General features: G+C 35.4%; 1 long non-coding RNA gene across 1 annotated transcript; it reads right to left on the bottom strand.

Annotated features, from left to right (window-relative positions):
• Nucleotides 1-9,303: 9,303 nt before the first annotated feature.
• Nucleotides 9,304-24,590, bottom strand: LOC118164977. Its single transcript, XR_004749787.1, has 3 exons — nt 24,449-24,590; nt 10,637-10,699; nt 9,304-9,527 (listed from the first exon to the last, which is right to left on the bottom strand). It is a non-coding gene; the product is annotated as an uncharacterized LOC118164977 (long non-coding RNA).
• Between the last annotated feature and the right edge of the window lie 391 nt (nt 24,591-24,981).

Below are 24,981 nucleotides of genomic sequence, written 5' to 3'. Positions count from 1 at the left end.
ACACAGTACTCTAGGTGCGGCCTCACCAGAGCCGAGTACAGGGGGACAATCACTTCCCTGGACCTGCTGGCCACGCTGTTTCTAATGCAAGCCAGGATGCTGCTGGCCTTCTTGGCCACCTGAGCACACTGCTGGCTCACACCTCGAGTACTGCGTTCAGTTTTGGGCCCCTCGCTACAAGAAGGACATGGAGGTACTCGAGCGAGTCCAGAGAAGGGCTACGAAGCTGGTGAAGGGTCTGGAGAACAAGTCTTATGAGGAGTGGCTGAGGGAGCTGGGACTGTTTAGCCTGGAGAAGAGGAGGCTCAGGGGTGACCTTATTGCACTCTACAGGTACCTGAAGGGAGGCTGTAGCGAGGTGGCGGTTGGCCTATTCTCCCACATGCTTGGTGACAGGGTGAGTGGGAATGGGCTAAAGTTATACCAGAGGAGGTTTAGGTTGGATATTAGGAAAAACTTCTTTACTGAACGGGTTGTTAGTCACTGGAATAGGCTGCCCAGGGAAGTGGTTGAGTCACGATCCCTGGAGGTCTTTAAAAGACGTTTAGATGTAGATCTTAGGGATATGGTTTAGTGGAGGACTTGTTAGCATTAGGTCAGAGGTTGGACTTGGTGATCTTGGAGGTCTCTTCCAATCTAGACTATTCTGTGATTCTGTGATTTATATCATATAAAACCCATTTCTGCTCTCAGCTTAGTTCTTCTGAGCTGTATAAGCCAATCAAATCCACGTACTTAAACTATTATAATAAGGTGAGGAAAGTTTCGCCAGAATAATTAACAGAAAATGAATTAGGTCAGGGTATTCCTGGAAAGAGCCACCATGCAAATAGCAAGTTAGTTAAGCAGATTGCCATCTAAGCCATGTATGAATAAGAACATTCTTCCAATATCTAATGCATAATCTGATAATATGTATGAGTCTTACCAAGAACTCACTACTAGACAGAACCTTAACAAAACACCTAACAAATTTTATATATGATACCTAGACATCTTTATGCATCGTCTTTTGTTTTATTTTGTTTTATTGGAGCTTGAAATTTTTGATGGCTATAATGATGTATTTATTAATGCCTGACTTGGAAGAAAGGAAAGAATCTGAAATACCATCAAGGCATGAAGATGGAACTATGGATAAGGCATTTGTATTGTACTTGTGCCACCAACTAGGATGAGCTTACCACAGAGAAGAAAAAGAGGAGAAGCTGTATCCTGAGAGGATATCCTGAGAGGATTTACTGGCAGCACATTTACCTCGTGATATGCTGGTTGCTTGTTCCTCCGCCTAGTATTTGCCACAATGATTAAAAATGAAGTATACAGGAGGAGCAAGGTATGTTGGAAGAGTAATTTATTTTTGTGAAGTATTTTATTTATTTTCTAACACTTCTAATATCGATAATTCTAAAAATGTATTCAAAACCCTGAGAACCAGCCTACCTTTTTATGACTTGAAATTGGTTTAACATTAAAGGCTCTAGAACTAGCATTAGGGTACGAGATCAGGCCAGCTCTGTATTTCTGTGATCCAAAACAGTAACATCAAAATTTGTCAGTCCAGAGCTCTCCATCTCTATCATTGCCTCCACCAACATACTTTTACAGATATTCATCTAGAAACTTCTTCCTGTAGCTTTTATTGCTGGTGAAAACATTTTTTCCACCACTGATTAACCTTTGAGTTTGTCAGAAAGGTTACAGGTTTTGAATATTTTGGCCAGATTTAATTAATCTTTTTATTTTGGGAGATAGGATTCAGGGCTCCATTTTGAACAGAATTCCTTACAGCATTGAAATAGCTGAACCCAAGCATCAAAAACTATGCTTTTGATCCATTTTTTTCAGCTTCTGTGTTCTGCAGGTGATGACAAAATCATTTACAGAATTCATCTCTTTAGCTTTTAATTCAACTGCCTCTTCTAAATTGATAAACATATTCTTCAAATAATTTATTTACTTTTAGTTAAATAAGTTATTCTTGAATCACAATATTTTCCAATCTTCCATCTTTCCTGTCTTTTAAAAATATCTATATTATTTCAGATAAGTAATAAAAATACTTCCACTTGATCAATCTAAAGAATCCTCTTGAAAATATGCCAAGCTTTTGACTCCTTTTTTGGTTCCTCATTTTCTGGTTCTTCAGTTGTGATCACATTTAGCTCTGAACAGCCACTGGACAGGGAGCTTTGCTGCATCTTTGTGTAGAGTGCTTTCTCCACCAGACTTGTGGCCAGCAAGAAGGGATTCCAAAGACAAAATCGTCTCTGTCCAGGAGAAATTGAACTGCTGGCTGTAGCCTCCATTAAAAATTGTGACATACTTCATGTGCAGATGTTTGAGAAAATGTAACTGTTCTCTCAGTTATGGAGCTTTGCACACTTGGAAATTGATAACCTGGTAAGATTGTGTTGCTATAAAGGACTGGGAAAAAACACATAATAAAGGCAGAGATTCTTCTCATACACTTATGAAAGATATAAGCAGACCTTGAAGATAGTAAAATAAATTCATCCAGTGAAAGTGGAAGAGTTACTTTCAGAGAATGTTTTTTGCTTTTGTTTTTGTTTTTGTTTTCATTGAAGAATGTGGAGTAGCCAAAGCTACCTGTAACATACTGAAGCATACTGAAGACAGTATGTGGTCAGAAATCTGAAGTAAGCAAGGGCTAGAATTCTAGCCCCCCAGATAAACAAAAACATTACTCACAGTAATGTACAGCATATTCATATTTATGATTTGTTAATGTGTAATTAGTTTCCAAGATAATCTTACATGTATTGTCAAATACGTTTTTTGATTTACAGTGTATACCAACTAGGCAGTCAGCTGCATAATGCAGTTTGTCTACAATGTTCATGAATAGATAATCATTGCCAGTAATTTTGCATTAATTTTGAGGAACAGACTGTGCAGATTATATGCAGAATATGCAGAGTAAAGGCATGTTAGACATCCCATTTCACAAGCATGCATACCTATTCTAAATAATATCAACCAGGTAATGACATATATTAACTTTCACTACACAGAGCATTCAAAAAGATGTGTTGCTATGGTACATAGCAGTCACGTAGGGTTCAAATCTCTAATACCAGTAATCTTTAAATCCTTTCTCCACAGATACAGATTTGAGCAAGTCTTCTTGGGATAACCAAGTTATACTGACATGTATACATACATAAATCAGGGTGGTATAATTGAGTAATAAAAGCAGAACCTAGTCTAATTTTTACCAAAAATAAATAAATAAATAAATAAATAAATATGTTTTGAGCTTCAAATAAATATTCAATATTTTTTTAAAAAGTGACAATTTCAACATTGACAATTTTCAACATTGACACTGTTGATTACAGTGTTGCTTGAATATGAGCAGAAAATGTACTGCCCCAGTGCAGTAAATTTTGTCTTAATATAAAACAAGAAAAATTGATCAGATTTGATTAGATGCAATCATATATATATATATATAGGAATTTTGTCTTTCATACTTGATTATGACATTTAACAGAAATGTATTAAAAACATAAAAAAATGAGGCAAAGGGTTCTTTTTTGTGTGTGTATTTTTTATTTTTATTTTTATTTTTTTTCTGGGGGGAGTTGTATTCTTTCAGTGATCTCTCAGAATTGTACCTATATTTTACAGAAATCTGAACATTAGTTTTGAAAATATTTATTATTATAAGAGACAGTAAAGTCTGGCAAGTGCTAAGCCACTTAAAATTTAACAAGATGATTACCCTGGAAGCTGTAATCAAGCATCTATAGGTTTTTAGATGCATATCTAATAATGAATATATTTTGCCCTAAAATTAGAGAGGCTGCTATGATTTCTAATTTTTCAAATTTTACTGGAGATCTGGGGAACGTTATAAGATTTTATAAGATGATGGATGCAACTTTCATTTAGCAAATAAACAAGCTGAATTCATGAAGATTAACATTTTTAAACAATGTATGATGGGTTTAGAGGTAGAGTTAATGGAGGTTCCATAGTCAAATCCCTTCTAAAGCTTAGAGAAGCTTTCACCTGTTCCAGTTTTCTTACAGGCAACTAAAGAAGAGAACATAAGCAAAAAGATATGAAAAAATATAAAGAACAGGGCAAGCAGTCATTGAAAAAAATGGGAAATTTTTGGTTGAGGCAAAATGATCGTCCATAATAATAATAACAATAAACTGTGAGAAGAAACTGGTTTTATTCATTCATCAGAAAAATGATCATTTGCTATAGTGATCACAACATTAAATGAACTATTTATTACACTGGTTGTACATATAAGTGCACTCAACACTTATCACAAAGGGCATGAAAGCCCTAAGACTGAAGCAGATTCTCTGAAACATGACTAGCTAGTAAATGACTTTTAGTAACTTATGCTGTGACTAGCTGATCCCTGGGTTTTCAGATGACTCTGATCGTCCTGCTGAATGCAAAAGTGGAGGCTCGCAGGAATGTGGAAGACTGTAAAAGCCTGACACAAGAGGCAATTTATAATTTCGAAGCAGGTTTTGCAGAATACACATAGAAAATATTGGCAGAATCCACACATTTCTGGTATGTATTTTCTACTCTTCCAATATTATAGGTCAGCTGACTACATCTAATTGCCAACTGATAATGTGAATGGAAGAAAATATTTCAACATCAGTATGCATGTAAAGTCAATTTTATAGGCATTTAAATGTGAAAGCTGTTAAGATAGTCCTTAAACAATACATTTTTCTACTTAAACAGTGTGCTCTACATATATTTTTCAAATAGTATATTATGTTTGATGTATTTAAGCCAGACAACTCCGTGTTAGTGATCTAGTTCTGAGCTGCTTCTGAAGTAGCCTTCATAGACACTGGAAACAAGCTTTGTGATGTCTTTTTAAAATAGAAACTTGTTACTAGCTCTTAGCCATTTAAGACCAGGTAGCAGGAAGCTGTGTCACTTTTACAGAACTGTAGAATCACAGAATAGTTTAGGTTCGAAGGGACCTTAAAGACCATCTAATTCCAATCCCCCTGCCATGGGGAGGGACACCTCTCACTAGACCAGGTTGCTCAAAACCCCATCCAACCTGGCCTTGAACACTTCCAGGGATGAAGCATCCACAGCTTCTCACCACCTCAACACCATCACAGTAGATAATTTCTTTCTTATACCTCATCCACTTTTTCTAAGTAGATTTGTTGTCTTCAACTATTTAAGTACCAGCAGACAATATCGTAAGTATAGAATAAAAATCTTAGAGCAACATAGTTTAGAACAGGAGAATAAATGAGCTTCTCTAGGTCATAGAATGCAGTTTCCAGCCTAGCTCATTAGCTAATCTAATGCATAAATTTTCAAACATCTAATTTTATATATGCAGGTTGGTTCCTCCTCTCCTGGTACTTGAAAGTTACTCCAGAATTAGTTCTGATGAGGTTTAGGATCAATCTTTTAAATTATAGTCCATATCAGGCAATCTCTGTATAAACAATGCAATGAGAGTTCAGCCCTTTGTCAGAGAGAAGTACCAATTTATAAATCCACCAAGTTATAAATAAGGGCTGTGGTTGACAGTGTAGGCATTACATCTCCTGTAATGCCTGTGGAGGCATTACATCTCATCTATTACTCCTTGAATTACTTCAGACTTCCAGAATCACTTCTGGCAAACACTGTCTCTATGACATTATGATCTTACTGTGTATGAGAATTTATGTTCACTTTCCTGTAAATAACATCTATTTCCTTCTCCTGCACAAAATGTATGTAAAAATTATATTAATTTCTGATCTGATATTAACATTAGTTATTTTTGACTGAAAAACTGATGTAATAGTATCAGAATATTAAGTAGTCCTAATTGACTTTTTACTAATATATATATATATATAATAAGGCTTCATAGAATTTATTTTATATTTATAAGCCATGGAATTACAGGAAATATATCAGAATTTTCTACACTTATTATATAGCCACAATTTATGTTTATTTATGCAAACAAGAATGCTTAATATTGACTAGGTCACTCTATCTTAAAATCTTCTTCTTGAAACACACATATCAAAACTTTCATCAGAATATGTATCATAATTCTTCCTAGAAGAAAAATATTTTGGGCATGGAGGGTTTAACCTGGAACATAATTCTGTTTTATGCTGGCAATCCTCTCTTTCTGTGCCAGGTCAAGATTAAATGATTGTTTGGACACATACTTGCTGGGCAGTCTTCTCCTCTTCCTTCTTACAGAGATTATTAAAGTCTGTAAATATTATCATCTCCCAGTGATAATTCACATAATCAGTTTAATCATATCACTGAGCAAGCATTCCTTCCTCAGCATTGTAAATCCAAAGCTATCAGATCCTGCTCTGAAAGACATCTGCATCGGTAAGATCTGGATTTATTCTACCCTGAGTTTCTCCTCACTTCATCACTATAATTTTATTTAAACAAAACCAAAGCCTGAGAGATCTTTATGTTGTCAGTAATTCTCAGTTATATGCTGTTTTATACAATGTAAATGCATAAAAGCTGAAAATGATATAATTTTAGATGAAGGCTTAGGAACTTCATACCCCTGAGACTAAATTCATAATACCTTCTCTGGGGTACAGTCTGAGTCTCTTCTGAAACATTCTTGAGCTACTTATGCTATACAAGGAACAACTGGTATAACATCATTAATATTTACCCTCAGCAATAGTATTTTTATTTTTTAAATTCTTTATAAATATGTGACAAGAAAATCTGTTCTTCCTCCTCAGTAGGCACTTTCATTTATTCTAATATTTTCCACATGTGAGTTAGGGGGTTTAGGTCACCTGGACAAGGCTATGCCAAGCCTGCCAGTCAGGAACTCTTGATTCTTTGTTCATTGTTCAAACTAATGAGCCCAAAATTGCAGATTTCATTTACAGTACTAAGTAAATCCCAGAACTATGAATCAAGAAGATCAACTAGACTTGAATCAAGGTTTGTGAGCAATGTTTTCCCGAAGAAAATCACTGTTACCATGGGGGCTTAAAAAGTTAAAATTAATGACAAGAAGACAAAAAAAAGTGCAAGGTAATAAAAAAGTTATTTAATCAATATTGCTTTTTATAGGCCAGGAAATAGTAAGCTTCACTGGGTAAGAAACTGAATTTTCTTTTTCCTATCAAAGCACTCATACTGATTCATTCATAGAGTGGAAAAGATTTGTGAAATCTAATGCATGGGAATCCCGGGATTACTGAAAAGATTGTGTGGAAATGATCTAGAAACATTTTTCACTTCCATGGAAATATTTTGTTGTAAATGCTAGTTTATGTCAATTTTCCATGTAGAATTTTGAGGCAGAATATCAAACTGTAACATTAAAAGAGATTAAAACTGAGAAATGTTGGAAAAGGAGATATTGCCACAACTGCCATATAACCCACTTTCTAAAGAGCAGATCAGAGTTGATTTCATGTTTACTGAAAAAAATAAAATTAAAAAAAAATCTTACTGGAAGCTGAAAATATTCAAATTTTTTTTGACCAAAGGATTTCAAATTGCCCAGTCAATATCTTCAACTATATATATATAAATATATATTGTTTGTTTGTTTGTTTGTTTCACAGAATTAAAAGAAGCATACTTCATTGCATTATTTGTTAAAAGCCTTTCTAAATCTTACTCCAGTTACAGTATAACAAAGACATTCAATTTCATAGCCTTCAAAACTGAACTATCTAAATGGCAAATACAGAAAATGCTATTGTCAGTCTTCTGGTACATAATCATATGAGGATTCTATTTTTTAAAGTACAGCTTAATGAGATACATGCCTGATATTTTCATCAAAAGAGCTACATGTGTGAGAGGTAGCCTCCTGGTTGTCCTTACTGTGCTGTGTTCTGCACAATATTAGTCAGTTTTACTCATTGACTTTGACAGTATCAGTTCATAACTACTGGCACAGCAGATCATTTTTTTAGCTGCAGTATCCCGTGTTGTAGAGCTAATACCACACAGATGAAGATTTGCTTTTAGCATGTCTGGTTAACAATTCATTGGCCAACCTCTCAGCTGTTCACACATTTTAAAATAAGAAAATAGCTCTGAGCAATCATTTCTCTGAGATAAGCATCAGAAGTCTGGACCAGAGTAGCTCAGCCCTGGAGGAACACTGCCTGACTATTGCTTGGGATCATATTGCGCTTTATGTTTTAACACTATTAAGGGCCGAAAGATAACTCATATGGAATTGGCTGGAAGGCTTGATGTGAAAAGTGTTAATTTGTCCAAGCATTGCAACCATAAAGAATTGTGACAACAGCCACAAAGCACACATTAACATTTGTTTGAAGTCAGATACCCTTTTAATTCCAGACATGCTGATTTAATCTCTCTATAGCTACAACAGATTTTGCTATCCTCTGCATGACTTCATCATCAAGTAAGGTAGAGAAATGATGCTGCCAGACAGGCAGAGTTTGTCCTCTGGTTTCGGTAATGTACACATAGCTGGTGGAGCAAGCCTTCTGTCTCTAAGAAGCAGTGACAGGACAGCTATTTCAGTTATGTTGAAGAGCAGGTTGAGATGATCAATGATGCAAACAAAGCAGTTGGTGTTGAGCTCTGCATACTTTGCCAGTGGCATCCCTGTGCTTGTAGGACCCTTTCTGTGGTCTTAAGGTCAGCTTGGAGTCTCTGACGGTTGAACCCACAACCATCTACACTGAAGAACATGGGACGGCAATGCATCGTGGTTAGATGCAACAAGGAGTTTTGCTCACGGCAATCTTACACGAGAGGTGGAAAAATGTAGCCTCACTGAGGACTATGTGTGACAGCAACAGGCTCTGACACTGCTGCTTATTTAAGGATTGTTGCTGCCATACCATTGCAAAATGAGTGAACTGTCTGCAAGTTAATCTGGATAGCTCAATTTCTGAAGCTGTCTCCAAGAAATCCTGACAGGTAATCACAGTATAGCCACAAGGCCAAAAGCTTTCACTGGCTGACAAAGATCATTTATAGATCTTTCTTTTGTTCTGCTCATATCCCTTGAATCTTTACAGCTTTAAAAATCATGAGAACGATGCCATAAGACTGACTTTCTGAGGATTACTTTCAGCCTCAAACCTGTAGAGATCTACTGCAGGAAAGATTTCCCCAACAACTGGCAGAAATGATACATCCCAGTCATAATTATATCACGGGAGGACAGATTTCAGTTTGAGACTGGGTGGGTGACATCTACTTCCTTCAGCTATTGTGGACTCTTATTTACCATACAGCAGTGAAGAGCTGCAATTATTTGTGATTAGATCCTGACCTCCAGATTTGTTTAGTTTGACAGAAATGTCATCGGTACTTAGTCTTGCATTGTGATGTCTGTTTCATGGTTTCAAAGGCATCCAGGACAGTGGATGGTACTGCACTTTGTTGCTCACTGGATTTCAGTTGTCATTCCATCAGAGATGGAAGATAGAGAATTGTATAAACTGTTGAAATGTTTCTGCCAGAAGTTCATCTCAATCCCTAATAGGGTTTGACCATCTTCCCTGTGGAATGGGAAAGTACAAGTTGGGTTTTAGGGACATATACTGCTCTCAGGCATTCAGGGAAGTATTTGACATTTTTAATTTGGCAATCAGTTTGTTGAATCTCCTGCCTGTGCATCAATCATATTTCAGGACAGTAATTTTTTTTTTCTGCTCCCTTGAAAGGTGTATTAAAAAGTTTTATATTCTTTTTTATTCTACCCTTATGACGTACAATCATTTAACAGTGAACTGATGAATCTGCTGTTTCTGTCAAACCTGTCCTGAGAGCCATCTTAACAAAACAGAGGTACTTTGCTGGAGCATTCTATTGTGAATCTTTGAGGCCTTTCATTTTCAATGATTTTGTACTTGAATAGATGCAATAACAAGCTCACAATTCAACTGTTTTCTCTCTCTCTCTTTTTTTTTTCTTTTTTTTTTTTTTTGTGGTTGTCATGTTGAATGACACAGAATTTAGTATTTGAATGTTAATTTGCTGTCTACTCTGCAAGCATCAGACAGCTAAGGATATTGCATTGCTTACTAACCGATGATCTGACCAGCAATCTGCACCAAATGTGGTCTGAGAAAACTTGACATCACAAACATGAAAGTGCTTTACTACGACACTATCAACAAGATGCTATTCCTGTGATCATAAATGGTTGTCTAGTGCTTTGCCAGTTTGCTAGAAAACTAAACACTATCTATTGCCAATTTTCAGCTCATAATAATAGGAGCAGTATTATTGTAGTTTTTCTAATCAACATAGATGTAGGACCTTTCAACAAATCTCCACAATATATTCATGAATTTATCGTTTTGTGGAATTACTTTAATCAGATTTGTTAAGTAAAACCATGACATAGTCATTGAACTGACACTAATAGGGGTTCCTGGTCAAGCTATAAAAGAACTATTTTGCATATCAACTGGCATTTAAGCACCTGCACTGTAAATTCCACCATAACCCTCCTCTTCTGATTATTTATACTTGGGTCTCTTTTATCAAGAACAAAGAAACTGTGAAAGAGTATATACCAAAAAAAAGCAATCATGTTTTGGCCAACACATGCAATAGATAGTTATGCCTAATGAGCTCCTCAGCTAAGTACTAATATACTCACTACTGTTGATTTGCTGGCCAGAGAACTGTAGAACAGAAGGGGCAGGATCACCCTCTGCTGCACCTTGGAAGAGACTGAACCTTGAAGTTGCAGAGCTGCAGTCTCTACAGATTTTCTTTTTACTCAGGGTTTTAGACCTTCCTGTCTCAGTGCTATTTTATTGTACCCTTTAGTTGCTAATTATTACTGCCTCAACAGTTGCACTTGTATCTTTTCTTTTCTTTTTTTTTCTTTTTTTTCTTTTCTTTTCTTTTTTTTTTTTTTAATTGTATGGCATTTGTTCAAATACTTTCTCATATATTAACACCTTTCTCAGTAAGATTCAGCCAAAGTCACACCACTGTGCTGCTCCCAACTCAGTGCCAGATCACAACTGAGATCCAGGTCTTAGGGCTACAGATCCTACAGATCCCCTTCTTGATGATACAATGTCTTTTGATCATGAATGCTTGGTCTTGCACTTGACTTGAGCCCCCACTTATAATTTTACCTACTGTATTGTAGACACCAGAAGGGTGAATGTATTCTGATAGTCACTGCTCAGAAACAAGTCTAGTCTTACCTTACTGTCACACTATTTCATTAGTCTGTGCATGCATATGAACAGCCTTGAACTGTAACATATTTTGCTTTATTTAGTTAACCAGCTGTATCATTGATATGAATACTGGTTGCAACATTTGAGGAAGGAACAAAAAGTGATGCATTGTTTTGAAAATGATGTTAGCTATCAGGGATTGTCTATAAAAAGCTTTTCATTAGTTGCTAGTGGCTGCAAATTGTATTGCATCCAAGACTTGAAGCATTATTTTTTTTTTCATTTGTGTAAAAACTAAGATTTTATTATTATTTATGTATTTATTTATTGTTCTGCAACTCCAGTACTACAATTGCAATTCTGGCAGAAGGACCCTAGAGTACTACATAAAAGCAGCGAGAACCTTTCTTTAGTTTATGTAGATTTAGCTTTAAAACTACATATCACACAAATATAAAAACATTTTCCTATCACATATTAATGAAATATAGTACATTACTTATTGCACAAATGATGAAATTAGCTCCAGATTATTTATTTATTTATTTTTCTCACATGATTTTCTGGTAGAAATACAGACCGGTCTCACTTTTTCCCATGGTAATTCTCTATCTGTGTGAGTTTTGTTAAGACCTGCTCTGTCAAACTGTGATAGTTTTGCTCAGGTGGGCGACCGAGCTCCACCACAACCGCTCTCTCACTCCCCCTCCTCAAAGAGGAACAGGGAGAAAATAAGATGAAAGGGGCTCAAGGGTTGAGATAAGGACAAGGAGATCGCACAGTAATTATTGTGATGGTCAAAACAGACTCAGCATAGGGAGATAGTAAGATTTATTGCCTATTACTAACAAGCTAGAGAAGTGAGAAACAAAGGAAAGAAACCAAAAGCACACTCCCCCCCATCCACCCTCTTCCATCTCCTCCCCCCAAGCGGCGCAGGGGAACAGGGGAATGGGGGTTATGGTCAGTCTATAGAAATTTTTCTCTGCCGCTCCTTCTCGGTCACTCTCATCCCCTGTGCTGTGGGGTCCCACCCACGGGATGCAGTCCTTGCTGAACTGATCCAGCGTGGGCTTCCCACAGGCAGCAGCTCTTCAAGAACTGCTCCAGATATGGGTCCGTACCATGGGGTCCATCCCTCAGGAGCACACTGCTCCAACCTGGGTCCCCCACGGGCAGCAGCTCCTGCCAGGTCACCTGCTCCTGCGTGGTCTCCTCTCCACGGCCTACAGGTCCGGCCCGGAATCTGCTCTGGGAGGGGTCTTCCACAGGCCGCAGTCTCCGTCGGTGCAGGGCCACCTGCTCCACCGTGGTCTCCTCCACGGGCTGCAGTGTGGAACCCTGCTCCACTGTGGTACTCCATGGGCTGCAGGGGGACAGCCTGCTTCACCATGGTCCTCACCACAGGCCGCAGGGGACTTCTGCTCCGGTGCCTGGAGCACCTCTCCCCCTCCTTCTTCACTGACCTTGGCGCCTGCAAGGCTGTTCCTCACTCCTCTCACTCTCCCAGCTGCTGTGTGGCACAGCGTTTTTTTTTCCCTGTCTTAAATCTGCTCTCACGGAGGCGCAAACAACATCACTTATTGGCTCAGTTCTGGTCAGCAGTGAGGCCCTTACCAAACATGGAGCAGCTTCTAGATCCTTCTCACAGAAGCCACCCCTATGGCCCCCTGCTACCAAAACCTTGCCACATAAACCCACTACACAAACCAAGTACATAGATGAAGAAATACTTTAGCTTTTATAGTATTCTTATCAGTATTAAGAACTCCAAAGACGTTATGGGTGTAATTTTACATGAGACTAAATTTACTTGGCTAATGCAGGTGCAAAAATATTCTTTAGTTGTTAAATTTCCAATTATAGTCAATGAAGGTCTAGTTGACATAGTCAGTGGAGCTTGGAGAGATATTCAGGTGATCATGCAGGGAGATGAAGATACAGGGAAGTGCAGAATAGAATGAACATAATGCATTTTATTACATCAGTGACTTAAAAGATGAGAAATTTGGTACAACATCCTTAAGAGTGGTATCCTTAAGAGATTCCGCGCTGCTCTCTGACAACTATGCCAGCTGTTCGCAGAGGATACTCAGGATACTGAGAAGGCAGAGAACAAACAAAGGAGCAAAACAATCCAACAGAATACACACCAAACTGGTTTTACTTTTAATTTGCAACAAAATGACTGCAGCTTGATTCATGTTGTTTTTGTTGTTGCTGTTTTTTTAGTGTTTTATTATTTTTTGTTTGTTTGTTTGTTTGTTTCTTCTGTAAAACCATCTTGCAGATGTTTAGTTCAGTTTTCTGGGAATACCTCTTAAAATTAACACACGTACATGCTCTCAGCTTTCCACAAAATGCAATTCCCCTTTTCCTCTTAAAGATCAAGTCTGTAAGAGAGTTTTATCCAAGAATACATAATGCAAGAGAATAACATTTTCAGGTAATTGCAGGGATTTAAAAAAAAAAAAAAGAAAGATCAAATTTATGATCTTGAAAGAAAATATTCACAAGATTGTGGCAATGATCTTCTGCTTCATTTTCTTTATAAGCCAATGTAAGAATATTTAATCGAAGGAAGTTCCTTTCAAGTGCATACTTGCTATGGGCAGTAGTTATTGAAGTCCCATAGTTCTTTGGTGAATTCTGTGGTCAATGAATCTTCTTTTCCTTGTCATCTTCAGCTCATATGTCTATATGGCCATTTCCATTGGGTCTAATTAGGTGCTGTCTCACTGAAGGTCTGTGCTGACACAGTTCCATGTATTTTTTTAAGGAAGAACTTCAAAAAAAAACAGGACCTGCTACCTAAGCTATTTCCTAACTAAACTAATAAAGGAGAGCAAGAGGAGAAACTGATCACACTACATTTTTAAATGTATTCAGATATGTGGATATAGTAATATCAAATAAACTTTTAAAAATAATCAAGAAATTGTACTGGGTCTGGCTGGGATGTTAACTTTCCCTGCAGCAGCCCATACAGTGCTGAGCTCTGCACTTGTAGCTAGAACAACAGTGGTATCACACCGGTGTTGTGTCTGCTGCTGAGAAGTGCTGGCACAGCATCAGGACTCTCTCTGACCCTCCTAGGGGGTGGGCAAAAAGTGAGAAAGAAACATCACCAGGGCAGCTGACCTAAACCAACCAAAGGGATATTCCATACCATATGATGTCACACTCAGCAATAAACGGTGGAAAAAGGAAGAAGAGGGGAGGGGTGGGCTCTCGTTGCAAAAACATCTGTCCTTCTCCCGAACACCGGGTAGGTGCGTTGAGGCCCTGCTTCAAGGACGTGGTCAAGCATTACTCATTTGTGGGAAGTAGAGAGGAATTTCTTTCCTCTGTATTTCCACATAGCCTTTACTTGTTTTGTTTAGTTATTCCCTTTCCCCCTCCCTCTTCCCCTTTCCTTTTTTTCCCTTTAGTTGATTTTTTTAATTAATAATAATATTTCCTTAATAATACATATATATATATATTGTCTCTTTATTTAAATTATCCTTATCTCAACCTGTGAGTTGTTCTTTCCTTTACTTGTTCCCCTCCTCATCTGAGGAGGGGGAGTGAGAGAGCGGTTGTGGTGTTCAGCTGCCTAGCACAGTAAAACCACCACAGAAATAAAACATATTTATTTTATTTTTATGTTAAAAATGAATATTGCTAATAAAACAATGGCTACACAGCCAAAGGTTTTTACCTTCTACAGATTTTTTTTTTTTTTTTTAGTTCAGATTACTTCCAGATTTCCAGATCCAGATTACTTTTTTTTTAAAAAAAAAAAAAAAAAAAAAAACTGAGCATGATAGTCTGAGTAAAGCTTTAGTTCTGGTTTCTGATTCAGCAGAACTGCTAACAGATAACCCCTACTGCAAATATCTTTACATGTCAAATCTGTTTACTAGCTTTGAAAGAGATGTCATGGCAAGAGTCCCAGCTGGTTTGATTTTAATTAAAGTAAGTTATGTGTTTGTGGCAGAACATCTTCCCTTTCTCAAAGAAATCAGGAGGCACAGCTACAAAAACTGTTGTATTCCAGATGATTTGTACAGAAAAGAACAATGTATTTCATACTAAGAACAATGTATTTCATACTGAGAGTCTATTAAAAGGCAAATCTCATTTACACTGATTAAAAGGACTGTTTAATTGCTGAGTAGTTCACTCACAGAAGAACACACGGAATATATAGGATTCCACATGGTCTTGCAAGGGTTTTGTTATCATGCTTTCTTAATTTCTTGTAGCAGTATAAACAGCCCCTTGGTTGTATTAATATACTTTCCTAAAATAAGTGAAGCGTCGAAAACAACAGCAATTTACTGAATTTACTGAATATACTGAATTTATGGTATGGAAGCAAAAAGGTACACACCCTTTCGGTTTCACTGTGGACAGTGTTACTTTTTTTTTTTTTTTTTTTTTTTTTTTTTTTTAAAGCGTTCCAGACATACTGCTTTGTCTTATCTTGTTTTAACTTTTTAAACATGGAATCCAGCCATCACAGTAGATTCATTTATTTGAAAGCTAAATCTCTTAAAGTAGCATTTGTAGGGAAATTATTCCTATATAGATGAACATTATATCTATTTTAATCTCACATAACTAAACTCTCAGTTTTTTTTTTTTTATTGATTTTATAGATTATATACTTTGAATATGTTCAGTGTTGCAGTATGCTAACATTGAATCTCATTGATGTAAAGCATAATGAAATCAAAGGAAAAGTAGATAGTATATGATTAAGCTTTGTGAGTCCATTGCAACACTGACTATTTAACAAAATTCTTGCAAGCAGTCCAATATCAAATGGCATAAGTGTGGATCTCGGCAGTACCCTAAGGGGTCTTTCTCTAATTTTCATAGTAACTGAGTAGATAAGTAACAAAGACTCTTAACATTTTCCTGCAAAATTGATACTTAGAATTAATTTGTACCAGCTCCAGATGAGAGAAGAACTCCAGGAATTTTATCTTTTGGTTTTGTATTTGTAATAAAACACATAAATAATTTATAAATAAGGACAGAATATGAATGAGTACAAGACTGGGGATATTTTAAACACACACTGGACATATTACTACCATCTTGAATCTGAACAAACTGAACTTCTTGATTTATAATAATTTTTGTAAAATATCTTTCAAATAAAATAATGTTATATTTGCAATCACTGCCTACTTTGTCATTTTCCCCCCATATTCAGAGACAGCTTTTGGATGTCTGCAGAGCAGACATTTTCTAAAGCAGTCTCTGCAGATGGGACTGGGCAGATTCAGAGGGTGGCTGATGACAAGGCTGGCAGTAACAAAGAATAGATGCCTGTAATAGCCTCAACTTCTCTCTTCCCCTTTGTCCAGAGCAGCTTAACTGACTCCATTTTTTGTCAAGTAAATGTGATGGGGAAGACCCCACTGGCCAATCTCAGCTGCCTCAAAATTTTACCGACCCACCACCTCTCTCCCATGCTAAATGCCAATCCGTATCCCCAATTTACCCAACTCCTCCTTTCTGATTCCACAACTGCTGTAATAATTGAATGCCTCTGAATGATTTTATTTATTTATTTATTTGATTTCCTTCTTTTCTGAGCTTCTCATGGGAAGTCTTGAACTGACTCTTGGTATTTTGTAATCTAGCAAACAAACCCTTCAAATTTGCACTGTCTTCCTTAGCATATCTCTCACAAGGAAATCCAAATAATTTATTCTGAAAGAAATGAGCTGAAAAGGCAGTCTGCTCTTTGCATACAGCTAAGATATTTTGGCCTTAAATTTTGGAGGGGGTGAAAGGGAAGGGCAGAAGTGCCCTTTTAATCTTTAGTTCTTTTCTGCTCTATAATTCTGGGTATTATTTTGGATTGTGAACTGTTGAGAAGAAGAAAATACCTTATGCAACCTAAAGACTAAGATAAAACAAAAGCACTTACATATGTATTCTCCTTTTATAACTGTTTGAAACAAACATAAGACAATAGAAAATGCCTTTCCAGCATTATCATGCATCTCCTTCTTCTCTTCTTTCTATGCTGAGCATCACATTATAGAATTTTTGATGCAAAATCTACTGTTTTGGAGGGGCTGTCAAGGACTGCAGACAGCTATGTAAGAAGTGATCCAGTCCACCTGTGCATGTGTATGCACAGTCATATACATAGTGCCATTGAAAAAATCAGTGACAACCTCTGTTTCCCCTGAAACGGGAGCACTCTGGACATCCAGGGACATCACACAAGGACTCATGAAAGAACATTTTGACTTTAACTTCTGTAATCTTTGCAGGACTACTCAGAATGCAGATTTAGTTTGTGCACTATTGCAACAGTTGCAAATGGAAAATTTTGGCACATATAGTCTTCTGCTCAGAGTGTTTTCTACGGCATATTCTCTGAAAGTGTTACATGTCTTTCTAAAAATATGGAGATCAGAAGAAGACTGAATATAAGGAAAGGTATTTTCACATTTGCCTACTGTAAATTACTTGAATTTGTAAATTATTTACACCTGATAACATTAGCGAACATTAAATATTATACCCAAATAAATGGACTATAAACTTGATATAGTGCAAAAGTTTCCACTGGCTAATTAAAAACAAACAAACAAACAAACAAACAACAACAACAAACACAAGAATTAGATTAACCATCCAATATATTCAATTTTTTATGTACAGACCTAGATAGAGGGGTGATTTCTAAAATGTTTTGAGAAAGAAATTTTATTCTATATTTTGAAATTTTCTCTTAAGAAACATCAAAATAGTTCTTTGCAAGTCAGTTTCTTGGCTTGTAGTATTTAAATGGAAGAGTGTCAGGGATTCCAACCTCATTTCACATGTACAAATGTTTTGGAGGACATTTATTCTGTCATCACATTTCTCCTTTCCCTACAAATAAAGATTTGAACACCAATGAGGAAATCTAAGGAAATGGTTAGACTTCTGTAAAAACCAATCCTTTTGATATATTGTCCAGTTGTACAAACCAACAACCAAATGCAGTTCCTTAAGTCATATAGCTTTGGGGAGCACTTTTTAGAATTTAGATATTAACAGGTACATATGTTCTTTTCACAACAAGTTTGTAAAAGTCATTTCAACATAAGGAAGGCTGTACCATCTCAGGTCATTTATTTAGCCAATTATTCATCTAGCCATTAGCTTTTATTTAAGGATGTAAGAATTAGGCAGTCAGGTAGTGTATCTTGAAACTAAGGTCCCCATATAAAAACAATTTTAATAATTTGCTTTGAATTTGTGAGAGGTTTTGGTAACCTTAACACTGAGAGACTGGTTGCTGTTGATGACCCTTTTCTTTTCATGTACTTTTGTGAAAATGAAGTAGTGAATAATTAGGGGAAAGTTCTTGGACCACAAGTACAAAATAATCAGAAGCTAAGCCTTTTTGTAGAATCTACTTTGGAAATACAGAAGCTTCCCTCCCATTTCTTATGAAATCCTAACACATTATTTCAAGTGAAACCACAAAATTGTAATTAACAACATGGGGAGCACTAAAAAGTTACAGATAAAGTCTTAGATAAATAAAAAGTTTATATTTATGAGCATGAGAGTGAGCTTCTTCTTTGTGATTGAAATATGGTAACTGAAAGACATATAGAAATTAACACATTGTGTTAACTAAGAACTTAAATATCAAAAGAATATTTTAGCTACTGAATTGGACAAGATTGGCAGATTATTTTTCATGAACAATGTGCAATTGTTTCCTTGAAGGCATGCTCCATTTAAATAGAAGCCTTTGTATGAAATATATTTGATCTGCATTAATACTTAAGCTTTTGTAATCAGCACAGTCATAGTTTCAGATTAGAAATAAAGCCCAAGACACAAAGGCTCTAACTTCTTTTTAAGGATTGGAATAAGTATCTACCTTATATAATTATACTATACCTTGCAAGAATATCGAATTGTAGGGATTTTCAAGTCCTCTAAATTTTGTGAGATTCAAGTACAAATGAAAGTAAATAGAAAAAGGAAAAAAAAAAAAAAAAGTGCTTTTAATGTGATATTTTATTTTTTAATTCATACTAGCACAAATAGTTCTTACCTAACCAACCTAAAAGTAAATTTATTTTTTTCCCTACCAGATATTTACTATTTTTTATTTGGGGAACATACTGTTTAATAGGCAAAGTAAAAACAAAACAAAAAAATCTCTTAGGATCTTGTCATCTGGTGTTAATAAAATTGTTTAGGTCAAAACCTTGCCTATTATTTAGTCTTTTCTGGGTTTTCTCAATACAGTAAACTAAATCACTTGCAACTTTCCACTTAACAATGCTACTGTCTAAAGTAAAGAAATTATTATTATCTTGCATACTTCATTTGCACATTGTTGTTCAGATTTGCTATGGACATGGAGAAATTTTCTTTTTTCTTTTTGTACAGATAACTTGTGATGATCTAGCATTCAACTATGTTTATATATAACTTTTATTATTGCAACATGAATTGTTTTAAGAACTGGTTAAAAAAAATCTGTCAGCATTTTAATGGAAATATGTTAATGTGTCAGTGTGAAAAGGAGTGTGCCTGCCTCCATGCAGATGCTATCACTATTCTAAATATTTATTAAATTTAGAAAATTAGAATTATGTAAAATTTACCAAACAGTAAAACATATATAAATCAATATTTATTTCTAAATAAAATGCGTAATATTACAAAATGTTTGTAACTTCAGTGAACTTCATTGATTTTAAACAAAAATTGCCAATATAATTCTCTAGAACTGTTCTAATTTTTAATAGAAAGGTCTTCTAGCAAACTGTGCAAATTTCAACCTTATTTTTTAGTCTTTCTGGTTAAGACAGATGTTTATGTTTTTTAAAGCAGAAAAAAAATCTTATTTTTTGCAAGCTTCCTTTGTCTGTTGATTAACAGGTTAAGTTTTGAAATTTGATTTAATTATAACACTTTCTGTGTCATTCTTAAATATCACAATAGCTGAAAAGGAGAAATTAAAGAAAAAAGGTGGACAAGTTTAACTCTTCTATTTATTCAGTTGGCATTTTTATTATGTTTTTAATACATTTCATTTAAGTCCTTAATGTATCAGTGAGGGTCTGGTTTGCACAATAACATCTTCATGAGATTCTGGGATAAAACTCTGCTTTATGTAGACCTTTTATGGTCCATGCCATTGTGGACCATGTTCTCTGTTCTTTTAGTTATTGATAGAATTAAATTTGCCCAGCTCCCAGGCTTGCCCTCCTTTGATGTCAAGTAATTGGCCATTGATGTGTTGTGTTTACAATTCTGGAGCAATTCTAGGGTGTCCTCATCCCATGCCTGCATGCCACTATATTACATTCTATTCCAGGGTCACAAATAATTCCTTCCATACAGAGTAGCTACTTGCTATTTCTACCTATGTGATGAACATAAATTAATAAATAAATTAAAATCTATACTGATGGGTGTTACACCATACAAAAATATGCAAAGGATAAAACAAATTTTTAACCTGGTTATCAGCTAAACAAGCTCTCACAGAACCCCATATGTAAACTGGGTCTGCTGGGGCATCAGCAAGTTGAAGAGCCTCAGTTTAAGTATTTGATCTTTCTCATTTTTGAAGCAGCACTGCCGGGGAGCATGGAAAAAACATGGCAATATCACCAGGAAAACACAGACATGGATGTGGACAGGTGGCATTGTCATAAGAGACAGGGAGGCAGAGGATCAATGATTTTGAGGAGTATAAAAATAAGGAATGGGATTATCTGGGGGCATTTTAGGATTGAAGCAGGCAATAAAAAATGTTGGAAGAATATTTCTAACACCTAAAATTCTTTTTTTTTTCATAGAGACATCCATGGAAACAGAACAGTTGAAATTTTCTAGTATGAACTTAAGCAGAGTAAAGGTAAATACCAGCAACACAACTTTTCACTGAGTGCTGACTCTGCTTTGCCAAATTATAAACTGCTGAAAGCAAAATCTGGAAGTGAAAAGTTTGTCTTTCTCAATAATTAATATGACCATTATCAGAAGAGAGGTTGTTGCCAGACTCATCCATTTACATACACACAGAGAATATTGCACTGCTCATTATAGATTCTGGTTGGATTGAACTATTAGGGCATGGATAGAATAAATCAGATATTTCCTTTATAGTAAAAAAGACCAGTAAGCAAAATTTCTGAACTATTGCAGTACCAGCTGAAGTTAGATGGTTCTGCAGAGCCTATTTTTTCAAATTATATTTTTTACTTAAATTAATTTCACATCATATTTAATTAAAAAAAAAAAACACATTAAAATGATGAGATAGGAGTTAATATATTTCACTGTGTTCTGCAGAATTGTATTTTATATTATCAATAGGTCCAGTTAATACATCTACATTATTGAATTCTAAATATGTCTCAGATTTTTTCACTCCCCAAAACACATTATATTGTTTTCCCTGTTAGCACAGAACTATTTGTTCTAGTCCTGGATGTTTATTTATTCCTGTGATTTTAATTTTTTTTTTTTTAACAGTGCTTCAAGCACTTTTCCAGTTTTTCCTGTTTCTTTCACTGTTGTTGTGTTTGCCTTCATGAAGGATTTCAGAGCTTCTCAAGAATTGCAAAAATAAAAAGAAAATGCCACAACATTTTTTCAGGGTGTGGGTGTTTAACTTCTGATCCCGTAACAGCCCTCACACATTTATCAGTGTTCAGATAAGTTGAGGTCTGATTGATAATAGCCGTGGGTTAAGCCAGTTGAATGAGGAAACGCCATATCCCTATTTCTCCAGCAGGGCAGATAGTAAGTGCAGTGTTGGGTCATTTGGTTCACCTTTTCTGCCTGAAGAAAACATTCCAAAGAAAAATAATAATAATAATGTTTCTTATCAAAGCAGGCCAGTGCTGTAGAAGTTATATTGATCCCTTTTAGGCCAAAAAAGTTACATGACTGAAAGGACAGAAAAAAATCTTATATTTTTCAAACATTGGTAAATGTCCACAGTCACAGTCCGTTTTTATTTTGATCCTTTGAATGGATGACTGATGGCTGATCAATATATAAAACATTCCAGAGGTCCCATAGAAATTTTTCTTCACATAAAAGTAGTTTGAAAAGTAATAAATAGTTAAATATCAATAGCTCAATATAAATAAGTCAATAAAAATAAAATATAATAATAATAATAATAATAATAAAGCTTTGCTATATAAAAGATTTGTAATTGTCAGGAATTTGCTCATATGTATGATAATTTGCATGTAAAGTTTTTTAAAAAATAAAAAATAAAAAATAAAAGTTTGTAAATCTGCTTACCCAATGTCAGTAACCCCAGAATGTGGATTATATGAAGAGCTTTCTGAGATTTTAAGGTATATTTAAAAACACATATATAAAATTGAGTAGTGAGAAAATTTTCTACATATCATTAATAATTCTTACTTGGATTCTTTGTTATCAGGTACTGGGAATTTCTATTTAACTCATTAGCACTAGAGAAATGGGAATGTGAACTGAAGACTGTATCATCAATGTGAAAACACAGTTCAGTTTGTGATTTCCTCTTCTGCATATTCTGGGATGCACAAATCTCTGCCTTGGGTAGTATTCAACATTCCAGTATGAAGGAACAATGAAATCTGAGCTACAGATGCTCGAATATGATAATGCTTGTGGGGACAAAACAAACAAAAATAATATGGTTTTGTAAGAAATACAGTTTTCACTTTTCATATCGAGCACTGCAGCCATTCTTGTGCCAGACAACAAAGTCAGCTTAGATTCTCAAAACTCTCGGCTTTACGGAAAGAGTGATATAGGATACTGGAAAGACACTGGAACAAAAAAAAAAAAGAACTTTATAGTATATAATATGCACAATCTGAAGGAGAAAATGTGCAATCACAGAGGAGAAAATGAAGGCATTTTCCCCAATGTATGCGGTTTTGTAGTGCCAGACTACAACTCTCCTCTTATTCAAGTGTAAAATAATTTAGCAACTAGTAGACATTGAGGTTTTCATGATGTCCATGTACAATGAGGCTTGAATAGAAATAAAAATCCTATATGTATTCTAGTAATCATACTCTGCACAGGCTAAAGAACAATAATATAGATTCCCAGCAAACAGACCAGAAAATGAAGTGTATGATGCGTTGTTATTTTCACACATGGAAGAGAAACAAGGAAGGGAAATTAAACGCTATCATTCTGATAATAAACTTTACATCTGCTTTTCCCAAATATAAACAACTATGTTACATAGAGATGTACTTCTTTTCATCAGTGATACATTTCTGATTCATGAAATTATCTCAGGAGATCAGGGGCTGCCTGCACTTCAAAGCATACTCTGGAGCATATTTACTGTCTGTGCAGAGAGGACAAATAATGTGTGTCACCTCTATTCATTACATATCCTTTGCAGTAACATCACATAGCATCACAACAACAAGGTGATCAAGGATACTTCTTCAGAGGCTTAAATCACCAAACAGGAGAAAGTCTTAGGCAACACAGATTTATTTGGAATTTAGGTCATCTGCAATGGCAATACAGACAGCAGGTGCAGGATACTCCCAGGACATGCCCAACATGTCCCAACTCCCCCCGTACCTACAATGAGAACTGTGTAAAATAAACTTCAGAGTTTTGCTGTTATCCAACAGTTCCCTATAAACCATTCTTTATGCCACCATTGAAGCACCCCTGAAATTATTTTGCTTGGCCATCAAGCCATGTATTATCCATGCTATAAGGAAATTAACACATGTTCAGTTCCTATTGACACAGTTAATGATTATTAACTGTTCTTCAGATTCAATCGCTACTTCATTTATATAACAGATCATTCTTATATTGTATTGTATTGCTTAACTTTCCCCTAGGTAATGCAACTTATTTTAACAGTACTTTTGAAAATATATGCAAGACAGAAGTTAGAAGGTAGCTGAGGTAAACTTTCATGATTTTCAACACCTCCAGACGTATCAATCATTATATTTACAAACTGTACCCAAACAAAACTTCGGAATACAATTAGGAGCTGCATCTCTTCCTACTCTCATAACAGTACATCGAATAAACACAGGGACATCTACTGGGAAAAAAATAAAATAAAACAAAAACAAGAACATGCACACACACAGACACCAAAAAAAAAAAAAAAAAAAAAAATTGACATTGCAACATGAAATGATTTTGCCTCATAGAGGTGCAGGTTGTATGTTATAAAGCAAAAGACCTTAGGAATTACAATGAAGCTAAAAGAAAAGAGGTGAGAGCTCACCTACCTCCAGTCTTCAATATACTTACATTGCCCTTTTAACTTACATTACCTAGCTCATTTGCAATTAAACACAAAACCTGTCCTCATATTTAATGATAATATGAAAAAAGTAAAGAAGAACTAATAAAAAATTACTTTGATAAAATCAAATCTGCATTTTTTTTTTCTAATGAACAGTGACTTAATAATCAGTAATTCCTGTCTATGCTGTGTCAGTACAATGGAGGCTGTGTTAGCCTCTTACCAGTTATTTATATATAATGAATCACTTTCAGACTGCAATCTCTGCCAGTGTATTTTCACAGTTATAAAAAATGCATACACTTATATTGAATTTATATACTGAAAGACTCAAAAAATAGTTAAATAGTTGCCACAGAAAATAAAGATTCTAATAAACATAAAAAACTATTTTTCTATCTGAATTAAAACCAGAAGAAGAATTTCCGATGGGGATTAGTCATCTGAACAAATCGATGAAAAAAAAAAAAAAAAAAAGAGTTGTTAAATGTGAAGGAACTGACACATAAGTAGCAA

The sequence above is a fragment of the Oxyura jamaicensis genome, chromosome 3 (genome assembly GCF_011077185.1).
Source record: "Oxyura jamaicensis isolate SHBP4307 breed ruddy duck chromosome 3, BPBGC_Ojam_1.0, whole genome shotgun sequence".
Taxonomy (NCBI): Eukaryota; Metazoa; Chordata; class Aves; order Anseriformes; family Anatidae; genus Oxyura; species Oxyura jamaicensis.
The sequence above is the reverse complement of the archived record's forward strand: the minus strand, read 5'-3'. Positions and strand labels throughout refer to the sequence as shown.